The following is a 13,139-nucleotide window of genomic DNA, read 5'->3' as shown; positions in this document are numbered from 1 at the left end:
TCACCAGTAAAGCATGCGTCTACTAGTTTAATCAATACCCACTTTGTTCCATGCGTATACTCCATGGGAATGCTTACCTCCTCTCTCTTGAATCATGCGCCCAAGAAATTAATTAGAACGATGCGAACTAACTAAGAAACCAAAGTTTAAGATAAGGAAGACTCTCAATCATGCGTTCAAGTACAACCTCTCACAAAAACTAGTTTTCCAGGAGATTAGACAATAAAAACAACTGCTATAGAGAATTAAAAATAGAAACTTTTATTGAACGAAACCTCAGAGCTCAATGGGAAATTACAGAGGAATCAACCAAAATGGTTTAGCCTTCCATGCGGAGGCAAAACAAAAGAATTACAAAGAAGAAAATAAACTAAGAAAACCCTATGAAGCTCTCTCCTTTCTCCTTGATGCTTGTGTCCTTTTATAGGCTTTTCACCTCCAAGGATCTTGAGAGAATATTGTAGTTTATATTTTGTTAACCGTTTCCAAGTTTCTATCTTTCCATAATTCTTGTATTTTGCAGAAGATTTGCTTCCAATTCTGTTTCTGAGATATTGTAGATTTTATTTTCTCTTTCTTCTCCTCAGAATTTGTTTCCTGTTTTGGTTCAAGAAGCAACTTGGACTTTTGCATATTTGGCCCATTCACAAAGGTAGATGCTTCCTCTGGATAATTTACTCTAAAAACACAAAATTAACAATAATAATAGTTAAGGCCCAAATCAACCCAATTATAAGAATATTAATTAAAACAATGGATTTATTTATTATTATAGTCCAATAATCTATGAACAAGGCTAGTGAGTGTGAATAAATATATGCTCATCACTCCTACCACGACAACGCCAGGGTCTACGACTGGGCCCCCCTGGCGTTGCTGGCCGAAACATCCACCCTGCTACCACAGGGTCATCTCACCTCCCTTCTGAGCCATGACCCGGATGAGCCTTCGTGCGCCATAGACAGGGAAAACGATTTCAACATCCAAGTCTGCATTCCTCCTCGAGGGATGCCCATCTGCGCGGACGATAGGGCCACCAATGGGGTGCCCTTCGTCTTCATCTACTCCGCCATCTTCAAAAGGTTGAGGCTACGCCTGCCATTCACCTTTTTCGAGAAGGAGCTGATGATGGAGTTGAACGTCGCGCCCTGCCAACTCCATCCCAATGCCTGGGCTTTCATCCGGGCGTTCCAGATTCTCTGTAACTACTTCGGGCACAACGCCTCCGTGGATGTGTTCCTCTATTTCTTCGAGGCGAAGAATCCTGGGGACAGGTCCTGGGTTAGCCTGAACGGGGTTGCTGGACGAGTGCTCCTGGGCCTATACCAGCAATCCTTCAAAGACTGGAAAGGCAGGTTCTACATGATATCTGCCACCCCACAAAGTCTAAACCTGCTCGAGGGGTACCCCCTCTACTGGGTTCCTGGTGTTGAATTCAAGAAACCCAGGGACCTTGAAGTCATGGCCCCCTACGAGCGCGAGCTATGTGGGCTGTTCCTGGGGGCCAAGTACAACTCTGCTCGCCTCATCAAAGATGAGTTTGATGTGGTGGCTCTGAAAAAATACATAGGTAGCTCTTTTTCTTCCACCTCTTAGGATACTTGCACTTTCTCACGCATGCTTTTATATATTTTGACTTACTTGCGTAACTTGGCCATCTAACTCTTCCTTTTCTCATCTATGTAGATTCAATGTCAAGGAAAGACAGGAGGCAAGCCTTGCTGGAGCTTGCCAAGCTTCGGGGGACCAAAGGAACTGGTTCCTCCTCTTCCACCACCGAGCCCATTGCAGCCCCCCCTCTCTCGGTCGCGCCAGCTGAAGGCCCTGAGTAGGGAAGGAAAAGAAGAAGATTGGTGAAGGCCTCTACTTCACTTGCTGCTGCTGTTGCTCCTTCAACCGAAGAGGAAAGCTCTGGCTCTCCTCTTATACACTGCCAGAGGAAACTGCCAGTGGTTGAGGGGGCCTCGTCTCTTCAGCCTGGGGAGATTGAGGTGGTGGAGGTGGAGGAAGGCTCTCCCCCTCCTCCCTCTACTCAACCTGCCCCAGAGCCCACGCGCCTTCCCTCTCCTTGCCAACAGCCGCCTCCAGCGTCTCAACCGTCATCTCCCCCCCAACAGGCCAATCTCTTGGTCCATCTGCTCCTCCTGCTGGGGGCGCTTCCGCTCATCCGGGGGGTCTCCCGCCACCACTGCCAACCTCCACTGCAACTGCTGAGTGTGGTGGCTCCAGCTCGCGACCAAGCGCCTCTGGAGCTAGCCACGAGAACTTCAGCAGGGTCATCACCTTGGTTCGACAGCTTATCAGCAACCGAGAGCTCGTCGAATGGAACGGTGATGAGGTGGACATGCACCTGGCCAGGCAGATGGTGCTCTCTTTGGAGTTTTTCACCCAGCGCCGCAAGCAAATAGCCCTGGAGAAGAGGGTGAAGGAGCTTGAGCACGACAAGGAGTCACTGCGAAGTGACTTCGAAGTTGCCCAAGGGTCTGTAGAGCTGATGCGGGGCATGGTGGAAAAAGCTAGGAGGGAGTACCTAGCGCAGGTCCAAGAGACCATCAAGACGGAGATCTTGATGGGGCAAACTGTCTGAAGCCAAGGGCCAACTGGAAGAAGCTGCCTCCTCCCTTGCTGCCCTTACCACTGAGAGAAATGCTGCGGAGGCCTCGAAGCAAAAACTGGAGGCGGAGAAAGCTGATCTGATGAACGTGGGTGCTGATGCCCTTACTGACGGATTCGAGCTGGCACTCGAGCAAATCCGATGCGTTCTCCCAGACTTGGACCTCTCGCAATTCAGCATTTATCACGAAGTGGTAGATGGAAAGCTCACCCCTCCTGCCCCTTAATCTCTTCTCTTTCTTGTAAATTTTTACTTCTGCACAACTTTTCTTAGTACTCAAAATTTGTATAAGACTTGGTTGTGAATATATACTCTCAATTCGTATAAGCTTCTTCTCTTGTATTTTTCTTGAGCTTCACCTTTCTTTATACACACGACTAACTGTTAGCTAGCTTAGGTTCAGCGCGATCTTAAGCTTTTTCTTTCCCTTTGCACACGACTAAGTGTTAACCAGCTTAGGCCTAGCGCGATCTGCCTCCTTTGACCTTGGCCTCTACTTGATCACGACTAGCTACTCCCTTAGCTTTGTGTTTAACAGTTCTCGTGCACTGCTTTGCGCCACTCACCAATCACTGACGACTCATCAGTGATCGTTCTTCGATCTTTACTTGGCTACTCTGTCGCTCTAGCGCTAAGTGCATAGAGGACTTTGACATCGATCGCTCGAGGTGATGCCTCGTTTTGGGGAAAGAAAAGTGTTTCTCGCTAACCCCTCTTACTTTCCCCAAGATCATCACCCTTCGGCGGATTGAGTCGTTCATTCCCTGCCTCACTCCTGGGGTGAGAAGGGTTTCGGGCTAAGAACCTTACTGGGCCAATATTGGTGTATGCCAAGTGGGTAAGGACATTTGCCAGAATCTTCCCTTTCCCTCTCTTGGTCTTACTAGCACCCCTGGCTTTTCAAACCCTTAGCTGCCTGCGCTCACACCTGGGGTGAGGAAGACTTAGATCAATGCCAGTACTTGCGCCTAGGGCGAGTAAGGCCTAACCGATTACCTGCGCTTGCGCCTGGGGCAAGGAGGATTTTAACTTTAATACTTGCGCACACTTGACATGCTGGAAATTTTTTCTTTAATTGGGTGGCCTCGTTAAAAACCCTCCTTAGGGAAAAGAGTGGCCCCTTGTCTGTTCAACTGTTTCCACCACATACAAAGCATGTATCTTTTAGCGCGAGAACGCAACTACTTTACAACTTAACTGAAGTAAAATTTTAAATGGGTGGCGTTCCACGTCCTGGGGATCGCTCCTCCCTCCAGAGTTTCTAGCCGATAGGCTCCGTTCTCCAACGTCTCAACCACTCTGTACGGGCCTGTCCACTTTGGAGACAACTTGTTCTCCATCTCATTCTGATGCGCCTTTCTCATCACCAGATCACCTTCCTGGAAACACCTGGGCCTCACCTTAGAGTTGTGCCTCCGCTCTACTCTTCTCTTTACGGCTTCAGCACTGACTCTGGCTTCCTCTCGCACTTCGTCCAGCAGGTCGAGATTCACCTTTCGTTCTTCATTGGACTCTTCAGCAATGAAATTCAAGAATCTGGGGGAGCTCTCCTGTATTTCCACGGGGATCATGGCGTCTGTCCCATAGACAAGGCTGAAGGGTGTCTCATGGGTGCTGGACTGTGGGGTGGTATGATAAGACCATACAATTCTGGGGACCTCCTCTGCCCAGCCTCCTTTGGCCTTGTCTAGTCTTCGCTTCAGCCCCCTGAGCAGTACTCGATTGGCCGACTCCACTTGCCCATTGGTTTGTGGGTGTTCCACTGAAGCGAAAACCTGTTGTATCTTTAACTCTTCACACATCTTCCTCAGCTGATGACTCGTGAACTGGGTGCCATTGTCGGAGACCAACCTCTTGGGTATTCCGAAGCGGCAGACGATGTTCTTCCAGACGAAGTGCTCGACTTTCTGTGCGGTGATGTGTGCGACTAGTTCTGCCTCCACCCACTTGGTGAAGTACTCGATGGCCACGATGAGGAACTTCATCTGCCTTATCGCCAGGGGAAAAGGTCCTAGGATGTCGATCCCCCATGTGTGGAATGGCCACGAGCTATGGATGGACCTCAACTCCTCAGGAGGTGCCTTGTGCCAGTCTGCGTGCAGTTGACACTGTTTGCAGCGCTGAGCAAACCTTACGCAGTCTTCCTTCAGCTTTGGCCAGTAGTACCCTGCGCAGAGTATCCTACTTGCCAAAGCGCGACCACCTACGTGGCTTCCGCACACCCCCTCGTGCAGCTCAGACATGAGTCTGGTGCATTGCTCGCCGTGCACACAGATCTGCACAGGGTGAGAAAATCCAAATCTAAAGAGGTTTCCATCTATTAGAGTAAACTTACTTGAACTCCTCTTTATCCTTTTTGCCTCTGCCACGTCGAGTGGGAGTACACCATCTTCTAAGTATAACTGGTATGGCGTTATCCAGGTGTCGGGTCCTTCTCCGCGTGGACCTCCATCGACTCATCGGTCTTCGACGGTCGCGATCTCACCCTCGGTGCTCTCAGCGTTTCCTGGGTCAACGACCGATGACCGATCGTCAGGCGCTCCATTGATTTGTATACATGAAGTACCTGGTTGTCTGACACGAACGCACGCGGTACCTTCAAGGTCTCCTGAATGACGGTCCTCTGCTTCCCCCCTTTGCCTGAGCTGGCCAGCTTGGCAAGCAGGTCTGCTCTGGCATTTTGCTCTCTTGGCACGTGTACCAATTCAAACTCGATGAAGGACGTCTTCAGGAGCAGTACATACTCCAGGTAGGCTACCATCTGGGGATCCTTTGCCTGGAACTCCCCTGTAACCTGCCCCGTGACCAGCAAAGAGTCGCTTTTGGCCAGCAGGTTTCTTGCTCCCATTTCTCTTGCCAGCAACATTCCTGCGATCAGGCCTTCGTACTCCGCCTGATTGTTGCTGGCCTTGAAGGCAAAGCGGAGGGACTGCTCGATCAGTACCCCGTTTAGGCCTTCCAAAATGACTCCAGCGCCACTCCCCTGCTGATTAGAGGAACCGTCCACCGATAACACCCATCGGAAACCTAAACCTTCTGCAGGTGTCGCGATCGACGACAGCTCGACTACATAGTCCGCGAACACCTGCCCCTTGATCGGTCCTCGGGGCTCGTACTGAATGTCAAACTCTGACAATTCCACCGCCCACTTGACCATCCTGCCTGCTACATCAGGTTTCTTCAGCACGTTTTGGATAGGCAGATCAGTCATCACCACCACTGTGAAGCTGTGGAAGTAATGCCTGAGTCTTCTGGCTGAAAACACCACCGCCAGGGCAGCCTTCTCGAGGGCCTGGTACCTTGTTTCAGGGCCTTGCAACACCTTACTCACGAAGTAAACAGGTCTCTGGGTCTGGTCTTGCTCTTGCACCAGGACTGAGCTGACTGCTCTCTCCGTCACAGCGAAATATAGACGAAGAGGGATGCCTACCTGAGGTTTTCGCAAGACCGGTGGGCTCGCCAGATACTCCTTCAGTTTGATGAAGGCCTCCTCGCACTCCTGTGTCCAGAGGAATCTGCTGTTGCGTTTAAGACACTGGAAGTATGGATGACCTTTCTCCCCTCCAGCGGACATAAACCGGGACAAGGCTGCCAAACGACCGGTGAGCTGCTGCACTTCCTTCACCGTCGTTGGGCTCCTCATTGCCACGATTGCTGCACACTTCTCTGGGTTAGCTTCGATTCCCCGCTCTGTTAAGAGGAACCCCAAGAACTTCCCAGCCTCCACACCAAAAATACAGTTCTCAGGGTTGAGCTTCAGCCTGTACTTGGCAATGGTGGTGAATAGTTCTTCCAGATCAGCTGCATGATGCTTCTTCTCTCGGGACGTAACCACCATGTCATCTACATATGCATGTACGTTCCTTCCCAGCATGGGCGAGAGTACCCTATCCATGAGCCGCTGGTAGGTGGCCCCCGCGTTCTTTAGCCCGAATGGCATGACCTTGTAGCAATAGCAAGACCGTTCCGTCATAAACGCGGTCTTGCACTCATCCATGGGGTGCATCCTGATCTGGTTATACCCTGAAAAAGCATCCAAGAAGCTGAGTAGCTTTCCCCCTGATGCGCTATCAACTAGGGCGTCTATACTGGGTAAAGGGTAAGAATCCTTAGGGCACGCCTTGTTGAGGTCAGTGAAGTCCACGCACATCCTCCACTTGCCGCTTGCCTTCTGAACCAGTACCACGTTCGCTAGCCACTCGGGGTACTGGATCTCTCTGATATGCCCTGCAGCAAGGAGCTTCTGCGCTTCGTCGTGGATCACCTTTCTCTTTTCCTCGTTGAATTTCCTTCGCCTTTGTCGCACAGGTCGAACCTTCGGATCCATCGACAGACGATGGCAAAGGAAATCAGGGTCGATTCCTGGCATGTCGGACGCTGACCATGCAAAGGTACCCATGTGCTTTTCGATCACACCAACGATCAGCTTCCGCTCTTCTTCAACGAGGGATCCCCCCAATTTGAACTTTTTCCCCCTGATGTCCACTTCGACCCATCCTTCAGCTGGGTGGGGCCTTCTCTCTCTGGCGATGACCACCCTCGCGATCCCTGACTCGCGAGGAGCGATCGCGCCTTCCTCTTCTTCTTCAACTTGGGCTACCTGGAAGTCCCCCACCGCAGCGTTCTCCATCCTCTGAGCGCCCTGTGTCTCCCTAACCACCGATCGCTCTTCGCGCACACCTGGTGGTGGTGACGTGACATACACTTCTCTTCTGCTTCAGGCTGTGCTCATAACAGCGTCTAGCCTCAGCCTGATCCGACTTGATGGTTATTACGGTCCCCTCCATCGACGGCAGCTTCAACTTCATGTGCCTCGTCGATGGTATTGCGCCCAACCTATTGAGTGTTGGCCTCCCCAACAAGATGTTGTACGCAGAAGGGGCGTTCACCACCAAGTACTTTATCCTTTCGGTGCGGGTTGTCGTCCCATCGGTGAACGTTGTCCTCAGCTCAATGTATCCCCGCACTTCTACCTGATCTCCTGCAAAGCCGTAAAGACACCCGGTATACGGCTTCAATTGATCAGGGGACAGCTGCAACTTGTTAAACGTCGGCCAGAACATGACGTCTGCCGAGCTTCCTTGATCTACGAGCACTCGGTGCACTCGTCTTCCAGCCGAGATGACCACAGGGTCGTTGTCGTGCGGGACAACGTCCCGTAGATCAGCTTTCCTGAAGACAATATCTACTTCAGGGTAATGGCTCTCATTTACCGAGTCTACCGCCATAACCGACCGGGCGTACCTCCTTCTCTGTGACGCTGTGCATCCCCCACCAGAGAAGCCTCCCGCGATTGTTTGCACTTCCCCGTGCACAGGGACTTCATGTTGCTGTTCTCCAGCCTGAGATCCCGACGCGCGATCAACCTGCGGCTCACACAGGTAATCTGCTAGGAACCCAGACTTCACCAACTCTGCCAGTTGGTGTCCCAACGCCAAACAGGAGTGAAATGTGTGGCCAAAGGCCTGGTGAAACTCACACCACTCATTCTTCTTTCTACCAAGTACCTTATCAGTCTTCTCCGGTACGCGTAGTCTTGTTGCTACAGCAGGAAGGGCGATGAGATCCGCCAATCCCACCATAAAATTGTATCTTGGGGGCGCATTGTTCTCCCTTGCACGCCCCCTGCTCTGATCTTTGCCTGGTGCATAGGGACGAGGTTTTTCCCGCACCTTTTTCCCCTCCTTGGCCTCATGCACCCTTGCTTGCTGCGGTTTCCCTTGCCCTCCACGCGGTCTTGGTGGTGCAGCACTCCCCCTTTTCTCAAAAACCTCTGTTTCTGCCACTATGTGCGCCACCGCGCAACGCCGGATCTCTGCAAATGTGCTGGGATGGCTCCTGATGAGAGACTCGCTGAAGGGGCCAGGCAGCACTCCCTTCTTGAACGCGTGCACCAGCATATCTTCATCTTTGCTGGGTAGTCTAACCACTTGTGCTCCAAAGCGGTTGAGGTAGTCCTTCAGCGACTCGCCTTGGTACTGACGCACGTCGAACAAATCATATGACACCACTGCGGGTGCTTTGTTGACGATGTATTGCTCAGTGAAGAGCTTCGAAAACTGAGAGAAAGACGTGATATGCCCTTCTGGTAGGCTCACGAACCACTCCATGGCGATTCCGCTTAGCGTGCTCATGAACATTTTGCAGTACACAGCGTCTGAACCCCCAGACAACATCATCTGGGTGTGGAACGCCGTCAGATGCGCCTCCGGGTCTTCTACCCCTTTGAACGACGCCTTCACCCCCACCAGGTTGGGAGGCACCATGGTTCCCATGATTTCAGGGGAGAATGGCATGGGGAATGCTCTTGGAGGTGACGGCTGCCTAGACATCCTTTCGTCAACCACGTGTTCCCTCCGCGCCTGCAACGTCGTCCTCAACTCTTCATTGACGCGATTCAGCTCGTCGTTCCTGCTTTGCGACGCGGCCAACTCCGTCTGCATCCTTTCTTGTTCAGCTTTTGACACTGCTGCGTTATCCTGCAGCGTGCGCACCATCTCCAGGACCTGCGCCATTATCACTGCTCCTTCGTCAGCGGATGGCGCAGGTGATGGTTGTCTGTTTCTTGGCATCTTTCCCTATCAAAGAAGTTGGTAAAACTCTGGTAAGCTTCAAAACTGTGGTGTATATGGGACCACGATTCACTCGGGCCCCACGGTGGGCGCCAAATGATCCTGCCGGCAACTCGAACGTGGAGGAATCGCTTTGTAGCACTCTCTGTCCCGTCTACGCGACTGCGTTCTCTGCAAAATCACCCTCAGAACCTTCTCTTGAATCTCCAAACGTGTCCTGCAAAACACTCAGACGGCGCCTCTAGCGGCCGTTTGCACTCCGACGATCAAGTTAGACCACAGAACCACTAAATGAGAAAAATAGTAGTGTGTGTGAAAAACTCTTGCTCTCTATCTTTCGTATCCCCCTCAATCTCTCCCTGATTCTCTTTTATGTCTCTCTCTGCTTCTGGGCATAACAGAATTCTGTTATGCTTTTCTGGCATGTGTCAGAACCCTGTTATGCTTTTCTGAGACAATGTACCTCCAGAATCAGTAGAGTGTGGGTGTCTATGCGTGTCCGCGCGTCTCTGCGCTTGGCTGCGCTTGTCTGTACCTTTAGCGGTACAGAGTGCACCTTTATCTGGACCGCACCCCTCTCAGATGATGACACGTGGAGGCATGCGACTCACATCTAACCACACACGTGTCACTTACTGGAAGGGCTCTAGCGCTTCTCTTTGTGTGCTAAGTTATTCCCTTGCGGAGTAACTTAGCATTTTTCTTTCATCTGGGCAAATCGCATATTCTCAGGAGAACGCCAGGTGTGGCCGGTCTAGGCACACTCACCAAGCGTTGCTCTCTGCGTAGACGGCTTACCCTTCACGCACGTAATGGGTTGAGGGAGTCACCAATCACTGATCGGTTTACTAGCTCCCTCAGGCCACTCTCGTGCGCGATTCCCTGAGATGTGCTCATGCGAGGTCCATGTGTAACGCTCTCGCTGGGAACCTCAGTCCCAGTTTAACTGCGTGTAACACGAGACCCCGATGATAATGCACCCGATGACTGACTAGTGCTCTATTTGCTTCTCGCGTTCTGCCCCCAGGCGTGAGTCTGGGAACTGGTCTGTTGGTGGCCACTTGGCTACTGACCACCGATCACCGTTCTGGGTGATCTGTCCCCTGACCTCTCTGCCGCCTGATCTGTCGGTGGTCACTTGGTTACTGACCCCCCGATCACCGCTCTTGGCGATCGCCTCCCTGATCTCTCTGTCACCTGGTCCACGTGTCACCTTGCGAGTGGTCCACGTGGTTCTCTGCTGCTGACGTCATCGACTACCGATGACCGATCGGATCAATAACTAATAAATAATAAATAATAAATGATAAATGATAAATAATAAATAATAAATAATAAATAATAAATAATAAATAATAAATAATAAATAATAAATAATAAATAATAAATAATAAATAATAAATAATAAATAATAAATAATAAATAATAAATAATAAATAATAAATAATAAATAATAAATAATAAATAATAAATAATAAATAATAAATAATAAATAATAAATAATAAATAATAAATAATAAATAATAAATAATAAATAATAAATAATAAATAATAAATAATAAATAATAAATAATAAATAATAAATAATAAATAATAAATAATAAATAATAAATAATAAATAATAAATAATAAATAATAAATAATAAATAATAAATAATAAATAATAAATAATAAATAATAAATAATAAATAATAAATAATAAATAATAATCAGATTTTTCGCAGGCCATGAAAAGATTTCCCTTGACGATATTCCACTGCTGATTTCTAAACTTCACTTCATGTCTCTGTTCGTCCAACTGCCTAACAGAAATCAAACTTTTCGTCAAGCTTGGAACAACTCTGACATCCTTCAAAGTCCAAAAACCAACTAGTGTTTTCAACAGTATGTCACTCATGCCCGTAACATCAAGAGTTTTGTTGTTCGCTAGTCTTACCTTTACAAAGTCTCCAATAACTAGATTCTGCAATGCTTCAGAATCCATGACTCAGGAATCCACACTGTTATTCGCGCAACATACTAAATGGTCCTCGTCCACGAAGTCTTTTGCAATATTGACTTATTTATCATTTGGGCATTGATTCCTGAAATGCCTCACCTCCTTGCAGTTCCAACATGTTACACTTGAGCAATCCCAAGTCTTTGATTGACTCCTTCTCTGATATTTTTCTTACCTCTGATGACATATAACGATTCACTAGATAATTTCCCAGAGCTCCTTCTTCTGACATCCTTGCCAAAAATGAGATCACGAATCTTCTCAAAAGTGAATCTATCGGATCCCGCTGAACTGGTAACTGTTGTAACCGTTCCGGACCAACTGTCAGGCAAAGACAATAGCAGTAGTAAAGCATGAACTTCATCATCGAACTTAGTGCCCACTAACATAAGTCTGGCTAAGATCGAATTCATTTTATTGATGTGCTCAGTAACTAAACTGTCTTAACTTCGTGCCGTAGCGAAAAGCAGCAACACCCCGCGCTTAGCACTGCACTGTCACCGCTGCACCAGTAAAAAAAGCACGCGCCACCCTGCATCTTTCGTCACTGCCATCGCACTGCACCTCCGTGTCATCTCGCTCACCGTAAGCACCTGCACTTGTTTGCTACGAAACGCGATCCGCCGCCGCACTGCCTGGACACAACCCTACTACGAGCAAGCCACCTGCACAATGTCGCGAGTCGCCATCATTCTTGTCGCGACTCACATCAATGCACGTCGCACCACCTACTGCGTGCACCTACTGCGAGTCGCAGGTCTGGGTTGTCGCGAATCTTGGGCCACCGTGAAATCCTAACTTTGGGACGCCGCTGCAGCCCCTATAAAACCCTAGCTCTGGGATGCTGCTACTGCCTCTGCGAAACCCTAACTTTGGGACGCTATTGCAACCCATGTGAAACCCTAGCTTTGGGACGCTGCTGCAGCCGCAATTTTCATATCTCGTCAATTAATTCTGCTGATCGGATCTCTAGTGTGTAAATGAACCAAAGCTCTTGATACCACTTGATGGGAAAAACGCACGCGAAAGCATCACACACAATCACGAATCAACTGCAGAAAAATAAACGACACAACATTTAACGTGGTTCGATCGCGAACTGCAACCTACATCCACACAGACAACTATTAGGTTTTCATTATATCCTGTTGCACACCAATTACAAGTACAATGATCTCTTTAAATAGAGATTATAAAAGGGACACAATGATTAAGCTCACTCACTAACACATGGTGTGTAGTCAACCCAACCCAATTGGTCCTGACTTCACACCCAATAGTTTTGTTAGATTCGACGTTCGCCAATAGGAAGATAATTTTTTTTTTTATAGTTTTATATTCAATTTTTCTTTTAGGTTTTGTGACACAAAACTTACTTCAACCACCAATATTCACCATCATCCACCATGAGCACTTCAAGCAACCATCACCTCTTGAAAATAAAGAAGAATTCACCATATTCTCCATCATACTCATAAGGATATTTTTAGAATTAAAAAAATAATAATAATAATAATAATAATAAAAAAATATATATATATATATATATATATATATATATATAAAGGTGCAGAAAAAAGGTAGTGCATAGAGAATTTGCTCTTTCTTAGTTGGGTAAAAGAATTATATGATTTCTTAATTTTAGTCCATGGCCATGGAGATAGTTAGCGGGCTAATACAAACGACGGCCCATGAGTTGGGATTGAACGGAATCCCATTCAACAGCCCAAAACACAATCTTTGTTCTAATTACTGTGTAGTATTGCTCCTTACCGCGCGACAAAAATTCTGTGATTCATTTTTTAATGTACACATTAAGATTTTTTTTTAGTTTCGTGAGTGATGTACCAGACTATTAAATTGTAAGCGTTTTAAAAAAAATAGTAAAATGAAAATATCTAAAAGGATGAAAAGAAAAACAATAATTGATGAGGTTTGACGATAAATTGAAGTT

Source organism: Phaseolus vulgaris, chromosome 9 (genome assembly GCF_051622355.1).
Source record: "Phaseolus vulgaris cultivar YP4 chromosome 9, ASM5162235v1, whole genome shotgun sequence".
Classification (NCBI taxonomy): Eukaryota; Viridiplantae; Streptophyta; class Magnoliopsida; order Fabales; family Fabaceae; genus Phaseolus; species Phaseolus vulgaris.
This window is presented reverse-complemented; position numbering follows the sequence as displayed.